Here is a 9,523-nt window from a genome sequence, read left to right as displayed (position 1 = left end):
GGAATTCTTGATTCTTTTCCCAGGAACAGGGGAATTTCCCGTGGGGAGATTGAGCAAGGGCGCTTCTCCTCGTCATGTCAGCTGCTGCTACGTTCATTGGTGCATACGCAGCCGAGCAGGGATCCCTATTCCCCGTGGACAAAAGTGGGAACAGGCTGGGAGAGGCCACACGCCTGGGAGAAGTCCGGGTGGTGTGATCCGAAGCCCTGGCGCTTCCCATTTCCAAGGTGGGAAGGGGTAGCGTATCTGGCTAGGGAAATCGCGGGGCGACCCTGGAATGTGTGTTCCCTCCGTCTGACCCTCTCATTTGCACCCTCCCGGCAGGGACCCATTAAAGAAGCAGGTTCTCTTCCTCCCAACCCTGAGATCGGGGGGACACTCACTTGCGCCGGAACTCGAACGAGCTGGCCGAACCGAGCGGACCTGCCGGCGAAGCTCGGGCTCTGTAACTTTCAAATGCTGGCCGTGGAGAATCATCCTATCACCGGCCGGATCTTTAAATTCTCCAGCCATTCAGAGGCAGGGGCGTGTCCTCCCCCTCCGCCCCTCCCTGGCTCGGGCCGTACCAATCGCACGCTGGAGGAAGGACGCTTATGGTGGCGGCGGAGCGTGGAGCATACCAAGTCGCGTGGACCGGTGGGCGTGGCGGGAGATGGAGCGGGGTGGGGTTGGGGGGGGGCTGCAGTAGCGCCGTAGGGGGTGTGGTGTCACCCAACCTTGCTCTGAAGATTTATTTTCGGAACCACCCACCCAACACACTCCCCCTCCCTCTAGCCCTTACAGAGCGGCTGAACTTGGCGTTGGGGAGAGTTGCCACGGATCCCTCCCACCTCCGTTTCCACTCGCAGGATCTTTGTCCACTCCGGGGCAGAACACCCCAAGGCCTGCCCCGCCTCTCAGCTCTTCCTACTCCTCTTCGCCCTTTTTAAGGGTCCTTTCACTCATTGTCTTTCCCACCCAGCTGAGGCCCATCAGGGAGGAACTCTTGAGACCTGGGCGATGAAAGCATGTGAGTTAGTCTCAGGGAATACTTATTCATCCTCTTGTTGCCCTGGAGGATGCTTGGGGAATTTATTTTTAATTACATCCCCCCTCCCCGGCCCTCCTCATTGAAGCTTGGAATTACATAGCTGGGAGGGATCTTACAGGTGAGTACTGTCCCCTCCCCCCCCCATTCATTTTTGTCCTCATTTTGCAAATAAGGAAACCAAAGCTCCGAGAGGTTTACCAAAGATCACATAGCTTGTAGGTAGCAGAAACAAAGCCTTGAAACCAAGTCTCACCTGGCCTAAGTACCTGCGTGTTTACTACTACACCACACTGCCCCCAGGTGATTGGTCTTCATGGAATCCAGGCCTGGACTAGAATATCAGCTCCTGACAGCCACTGCAATGCCCAACCCTGCCATTAGATGTTACCCTAAGCAAGTTCCATAACGTCTCAAGCCTTTGTTTCCACAAACATAAAAATGGGAGAAAGATGAAAATGTGATGGTTGCACAACTCTGTGACTACTAAAAACCATTTGAATTATTTGCTTTCAATGGGTAAATTATATGGTATGTGAATTCTATCTCAATAAAGCTATTAGGAAAAAAATAATGAGAAATGTTTCCTCTTCAGTGTAGTCTTTTAAAAAATTTATTTATTTATTTATTTTTTTTTTTAAAATATTTTTTTATTTTTCGCTTAAAGTATTACAAAGGGTATTACATAAGTGTCCTTTTTTTTCCCCCCCGCCCTTGACACACCCCTACCCTCCCTTACCCCCCAGTGTCTTATGTCCATTAGTTATGCTTATATGCATGCATACAAGTCCTTCGGTTGATCTCTTACTCCCCTCCCTCCTGCCCCCCAACTCTCTCTGGCCTTCCCACTGCAGTTTGGCAATCAGTTTGAGGCAGCTCTGCCTCTGTATCTATTATTGTTCAAAAGTTTGTAATGGTCTTTATTATCCATGAATGAGTGAGATCATGTGGTATTTTTCCTTCATTGACTGGCTTGTTTCACTTAGCATAATGCTCTCCAGTTCCATCCATGATGTTGCAAATGGTAGGAGTTCCTTCTTTTTAACAGCAGCATAGTATTCCATCGTGTAGATGTACCAAAGTTTTCTAATCCATTCATCTACTGATGGGCACTTAGGCTGTTTCCAGATCTTAGCTATGGTGAATTGTGCTGCTACGAACATCTGGTTACATATATCCTTTCTGATAGGGTATGTGAATTCTATCTCAATAAAGCTATTAGGAAAAAAATAATGAGAAATGTTTCCTCTTCAGTGTAGTCTTTTAAAAAATTTATTTAAATAGTTTATTTTTAGAGAGGAAGAGAGAAACAGCCATGTTGCCTCCTGAATGCCCCCTACTGGGTATCCAGCTGGCAACCTGGGCATTGTGCGCCTTGGCCGGGAATCAACCCTGTGACCTCCTGGTGCATGCCCAACAAACTGAGTCACGCCAGCCAGGGCGTCAGTGTAGTCTTGACGTAGGAGTAGCATAAAATTTCAAAGCCACTGTAGTAGGCAGTAAAATGTCCCCCCACCATGTCCAGCCTTAATCCCCAGAACTTGTGAATATGTTACCTTACATGGCAAAAGGGACATTGTGGATGTAATAAATTAAGGATCTTGAGATGGGGAGATTATCTTGGATTGTCTGGATAGGCCCAATGGAATCACAAGGGTTCTTATAAGGGAAAGAGGGAGACAGGAGAGTCAGAGAAGGGGATGTGATGCAGGAAGCAGAAGGGGTGGGTGGTGTGTGAAAGAGAGATTTGAAGATGTTACTGTTGGCTTTGAAAGAAAAGGCCATGAGCCAAACCAAAGAACACAGGAGGTTTCTAGAAGGGGGAAAAGACCAGGAAGTGGGTCCCCCCTAGAGTCTCCAGAAGGAAGAATGCAGTGCTTGATGTTAGCCCAGTAAGACACATTTCAAACTTCCAGAACTATGAGATAATAACTCTGCGTTGTTCTAAGCTACTACATTTGTTACAGTAACAATAGCAATAAGAAACAAATAAGTTTTTGAAATAGTAAACACTTTATTGGTTCCCTCGGCAACTCCAGCACAAGTTTTCTTTTGAAAGGGAGGCAGAATCAAGCTACCCAGTTATTCAATTAGAAAGTGAAAGACCTGGGATTTCGAAAATAGGTCTGTTTCCAAAGACTGTGTTCTCTTCCCACTAACTTCTACTCCAAGCGGAACTAGCACACTCACTCACACAGCCGGCTCCTTTCGCCCTTCCCTTTGTGCAGAACCCCGACTGCCTCTAGAGAAGGCACAGAAACTTTCACATGGATTTTCTCCCAATATTTCTTTTTTTTTTTTTGCTTTCAAACTTCTTTAAATTGTAAAAGATATATAACATAAAATTTACCATATGATTACTTTAAGTGTACAATTAATTGCCATTAAGTAACCACCATCACTATTTCCAGAAAAATTTCATCATTCCAAACAGAAACTTTGTACCCAATTAGACAATAACTTTCCAATCCTTTCTCCTCTTAGTCCCAACATTTTATTCTGAAAATACTCCAACATACACAGAAAGACTACAGTGAACACCCATTACCTACCACCAAGATTCTACAATTAATATTTTGCTGTATTTGTTGTATTACATGTCTAGCAACTTAGCCATCCCTCCATTCATCAATACATTTTTGTTACCCATTTCAAAGTTGTAGATAACAGCACATTTCACATCTAAACGCTTCAACACACATAGCATTAATTAGAGTTTATGTTTATCCTTTATTTTTTTAAAATATATTTTATTGATTGCTTACATAGAGGAAGGGAGAGGGATAGAGAGTTAGAAACATCGATGAGAGAGAAACATCCATCAGCTGCCTCCTGCACACCTCCCATTGGGGATGTGCTTGCAACCAAAGTGCATGCCCTTGACCGGAATAAAACCTGGGACCCTTCAGTTCACAGGCTGATGCTCTATCCACTGAGCCAAACCGCCCAGGGCTATGTTTATCCTTTAATGTAAACTTTACATACAGTGAAATGCACAAATCTTAGCCTTATTGTGAAAGGAGTTTTGACAGATGAATATACCTGTGAGGCCCAAACCCTTATGAGGATATAGAACTGTGTTGTTCAATAGGGAAGCCACTAGCCACATGTGGCTAATTTTAAATTTAAAGTAATTAAAATAAGCCCAGTTGGTGTGGCTCAGTGGTTGAGAGCCGACCCATGAACCAGGAGGTCACGGTTCGATTCTAGGTCAGGGCACATGCCCTGGTTGTGGGCTTGATCCCCAGTGTGGGGTGTACAGGAGGCAGCTGATCAATGATTCTCTCTCATCGTTGGTGTTTCTGTCTCTCGCTCCCTCTCCCTTCCTCTCTGAAACCAATAAAAATATATTTTAAGCCGAAACCGGTTTGGCTCAGTGGATAGAGCGTCGGCCTGTGGACTGAAAGGTCCCAGGTTCGATTCCGGTCAAGGGCATGTACCTGGGTTGCGGGCACATCCCCAGTAGGAGATGTGCAGGAGGCAGCTGATTGATGTTTCTCTCTCATCGATGTTTCTAACTATCTCTCTCCCTTCCTCTCTGTAAAAAATCAATAAAATATATTTTAAAAATATATATATTTTAAAAAATAATTAAAATTAAATGAAATTTAAAATGCAGCTTTTATTTGCACTGGCCACATCCAAGTGCTTCATAGCCACACGTGGCCAGTGGCTACCCTGTTGAACAGCACAGATCCAGGACATTTCCTCCATTGCACAGAGCTCTAAGAACATCACCATCACCTCGAGAGTTCCTTCACGGCCCTTCGCAGTCAATCCCTCCCCTCAGTCCTCAGGCAACCCCTGTTCTGATTTTGTTTTCATCATAGATTATTTTAGCTTGTTCTAGAGCTTCTCATACATAGAGTTATGCAATATTTATTCTCGTGTGCACAGGTTTCTTTCACTGAGCATAATTTTGAGATTCATTCATGTTGCTGCGTGGCTCCTTTTTGCTGCTTAATAGTATTCCATTGTGCGGATATACTAGTTTATCCATGTTCCTGCTGATGGATATTTGGGTTTTCTGTGGATTTGTACTTTCTTTTGCATAAATACTTAGGTAAGAAATTGCTGGGTCAGAGGATAGTAAGTACTTAGTTTCATATGAAACTGCCAGAGCTTTTTCAAAAGTGGTTATGTGCCCACTCATGTTTTTTTTAAGAGCAGCAACAGTAGATCCTTGTAGGGAAAGGAAGCGAATGAATAACTGGATGCCGACTCGCAGCGAATTAACGGTCCTCAGCGCCGTCCCCCTCCCCGCCCCGGTGCAGCTGCAGCTGTTTCCTGATTGGTCGGCGGCGGAAGGGGCGGAGCCAGAGGGACGCCTCACATCTGGGGCCGGACTTCCTCCCTCGGCGTTGGGCAGCCCAGGCATCCCCCTGGTTCTCTGCCCGCTGCCGCCTCGGTGGGTGAGTGCGGAGTGAGGCGAAACACTGCCCCGGGGTCCCCTCGCTTCACCCGACACCTGGTTTGGACGCAGACTCTCGGGAGGAACGGGGTTTTCTTCATTATGAAACCTCCTTCCCTAGAACTCTTTCCTTACGTCTTATCTGCTCTCTCTCACCGGTGGTCTCAGTCCAATCCCCAGGTCATTAATAAAAACAACAGTGGCATTAACACAGGACTGGGCAGTTTACAAAATGCATTTTCGATGTTAGCTCATTTGATACTTAAAAGAGCCCTTCCCCTCCAGCTCATGGCCCTTTCTCTGCAAGCTTTTGCCCTCCTGCCTTACAAGGACAGTCTACCTGAAGGGTGGTCTCCCACCTTCCAGAGCACTGGGCAGCAGACACTTTTTTTCCTTATAGACATGTTTTTTGTTTGTTGTTGTTTTTATATATATGTATATTGATTGACTGATTTCAGAGAGGAAGGGAGAGGGAGAGAGAGAGATAGAAACATCAATGATGAAAGGGAATCATTGATCGGCTGCCTCCTGCACACCCCCTATTGGGGATGGAGCCAGCAACCCGGGCATGTACCCTTGACGGAAATCAAACCCAGGACCCTTCAGTCCGCAGGCTGACACTCTATCCACTGATCCAAACCGACTAGGGCTGGCTGTGTGTGTTTTTTTAAATTGATTTTTCGAGAGAGAGGAGGGGAGAGGGAGAGAAACAACAATTGGTTGCCTCCCGTAGGCACCCCAATACACACCTGATCAGGATCAAATCTGAAATCTGTGTGTGCCCTGACCAGAAATTGAACCGGTGACCTTTTGGTGTACAGGAGAAAGTTCCAACTGACTGAGCCACACCAGTCAGGGCTGTGGACACATTATTATTATTATTATTATTATTATTATTATTATTTTGTTAATTCTCATCCCAGGGATATTTTTCCATTGATTTTCTAGAGAGAGTGGAAGGGAGGGGGAGAGACAGAGGGAGAGAAACATCGATGTGAGAGAAACACATTGATTGGTTGCCTCCCACACACACCTTGACCAAGGCCAGGGATCGAGCTTGCAACCGAGATATGTGCTCTCGACCAGAATCGAACCCTCAAAACTTCAGTCTGTGGGCCGACACTCTATCCACTGAGCCAAACTAGCCGGGGCTGCGGACACTTATTTTATTGAACCTCTGGTACAGTTGATTCTCTTTCTTTAAAATCCCCTCTTCTCTTAACTTCCGCAACTAACCGGACTAAATACAAGTCAGTCACTCCAGCCCCTCCCTCTGGGAAGCAGCTCTCACCACACACTGTGTCCTCCTTCATCAGAGCCTTCTCAGTATCCTCCTACTGGTGTATCAGCTCTCCAAGACGGGGCCTGGATCTTGTGTAGCCTGGTCACACAAGGCTGCCAAAATAGGTCATTTAGGAGAAAGCACAGGCTCTGGAGTCAGATGAGGTTTGACTCCTTGCGCCACCACTTACCAGTCAAGTGACCTTAAATAGGTCCAAGCTTTGAATTCTTGATCTGTAAAATGAGGTTAACAGTTGTATTTATTTCATGGATGGATGTCTACTTGTGTGAGGATTAAATGAGATACATGCGAAGAGTTTAGTACGGTAAGCAGATAAGAGGCTCCCTAAATTCTTTTGAATGAATAGATAAAAGCCAGGCTGAAGTATTGGAAAGCACCCCAACTTAGAGCACCCAATAAACTTGATTAAATGGTGCTCATGCAGCCCTAGCCGGTTTGGCTCAGTGGATAGAGCCTGTGGACTGAAGGGTCCCAAGTTTGATTCCAGTGAAAAGCACATGCCTGGGCTGCAGGCTCGATCCCAGTAGGGGGTGTGCTGGAGGCAGCTGATCAATCAATCAACGATTCTTTGATGTTTCTATCTCTCCCTCTCCCTTCCTCTCTAAAATCAATATACTTATATTTTTTAAAATAAATAAATGATGCACATGCAAAGCAGACTCCATCACTTTCATAGTTCAAAACTTTCAATGACTTCCCATTCTCTGATGTTAAAATGTAGTCTTCTCAACACAGCCTTCAAGGCCCTCTCTATCCTGAGCTTTGTCTGCTTCTCCAGCCTGCCCCCCTACACCACACACACACACACACACACACACACACACTCTCACACACTATTTCAAACCTCTATGCCATTGCTCACACTGTCCCCTCTGCCTAGAATACCTGTCCTGGTTGGGTGTCCTTCCTCTCCTCATCCACCCTCACATTTAACACAGTTTTCTTATCTGTTTACATGCCTTTCTCTCCTGATGGAGGACAGGGACCCTGGGTCTTGCCATTATCTTCCAGCTATTAGTGTAGGGCCTGGCAAGCAATCAAGGTCAATAAAATATCTGTGCTGGATGAGTGCATGTGGTGTGGAGGCAACAACCAGAGGGCCAGCCTGGGCTGGAGGGAGAAACTGAGGCTAAGCGGTTACCAGCGTCTCATTCCTCACAGTGGCAGAGCTGGCTGGATATCAAAACCCACCTCACCCCACCTCCACCATGAGCTGCTACTGAGCAACAACATGAATTCCCCGGGGTATCAGTTCTCCTAAAGATGGAATCTGAGTTTCCAGATACGGATCTTCTGAGTCCTCGGGCATGGGAGGCAATAGCGGCACAACTCCACAGATTGAGGAAATAAAACCTCAGGCATGGGCTGCAAGAGATTGTCATACACACAGATTTTCTCAGATCTCTGAGCTGGATTTTCTTTATCCCTTTTCAGTGGTTTTCAACCTTCTGGCCTTTAAATACAGTTCCTCATGTTGTGTCCCAACCATAAAATTATTTTCGTTGCTACTGTTATGAATCGTCATGTAAATATCTGATATGCAGGATGGTCTTAGACGACCCCTGTGAAAGGGTCATTCGATCGCCAAAGGGGTCGCGACCCACAGGTTGAGAACCGCTGCCATAGAGGCTGCTGTCATGAAGGCAAATGCTCGCTACAAGAGGGGGAGACCCACTACAAGAGGGGGAGACCCGGTGTGTCTTACCAACTGGGTTGGTTGGTTTGTTTTCTCCCCCAAATAAAATCAGATTCTCTTCTGCGTGCACGTGTGTGCATGCGTGTGCGTGTGTGTGTGTGTGTGTGTGTGTGTGATTCTATCAGGCTTCCATCGGAGGTGTTACAGCCACCACTGAACTGCTCCGCGCTCACGCGGGGCCAGACCCCCGAAGTCTAACACCACGGTCACACCTGACTCCATAGACTTACTCCCACGCCACACGCGAGGGCCCAGGCTCAGGGAGGGAGGAAGCCGCTCACGCCCCAGCCCCGGGCGGGCAGAGCTTTGCTCTGCAGGTAGGGCTGGCTTTGAATAAAGGCGCTGCTTCTTTAACCGTCTGGGCCAGTGGCTTTATCTCCAGCCCCTCGCAGCTGCGGAGACTGTAAGGCCTGGAAATAGGCTCCTTTAGTCAGCATGGGTGCAGTCGGGTTTCCCGGGGAGCCTTAGCTTACCCAAGGGCGTGTGCTGGGCCCCAAGGGCATATGCTGGACCCCAAAGGCGTGTGCTGGACCACAAGGGCATGTGCTGGGCCCCAAAGGCGTGTGCTGGGCCCCAAGGGCGTGTGCTGGGCCCCAAGGGCATGTGCTGGGCCCCAAGGGCGTGTGCTGGACCATCAGGGCGTGTGCTGGGCCCCAAGGGCGTGTGCTGGGCCCCAAGGGCGTGTGCTGGGCCCCAAGGGCGTGTGCTGTACCCCAGGGGGTGTGCTGGGTCCCAGGGCGGATGCTGTGGACCCATCAACGCTGCCATCTGTGCGGGTAACAACGCTGTGTTCCTCCTGAGATCATTCATTTGTAAAGTGCAGGGACTCTCGGTGGACCACGGTGAGGACTGAGCCTCGGTGGTCCATTTTCAACACATCTCACCCAACATGGGAAATACTGAGCGCCCGTTTGCTTAACTGGGTTAATGCAACTGGGAAGTCCGGGAACAAACAGAGTATGGGGGGGGGGGGGCGGCAGGTAGAGAGGACAGATTGCAATAAAGGAGGAAGCGCATATCCCAGGAAGACCTTCTGCCGCCGCAAAGAGACAAGGGGGAGACGGAGAACACCCAAAAAGCCCACAG

Source organism: Myotis lucifugus, unplaced genomic scaffold (genome assembly GCF_000147115.1).
Source record: "Myotis lucifugus unplaced genomic scaffold, Myoluc2.0 scaffold_115, whole genome shotgun sequence".
NCBI classification, from domain to species: domain Eukaryota; kingdom Metazoa; phylum Chordata; class Mammalia; order Chiroptera; family Vespertilionidae; genus Myotis; species Myotis lucifugus.
Note: the sequence above shows the minus strand (reverse complement) of the source record.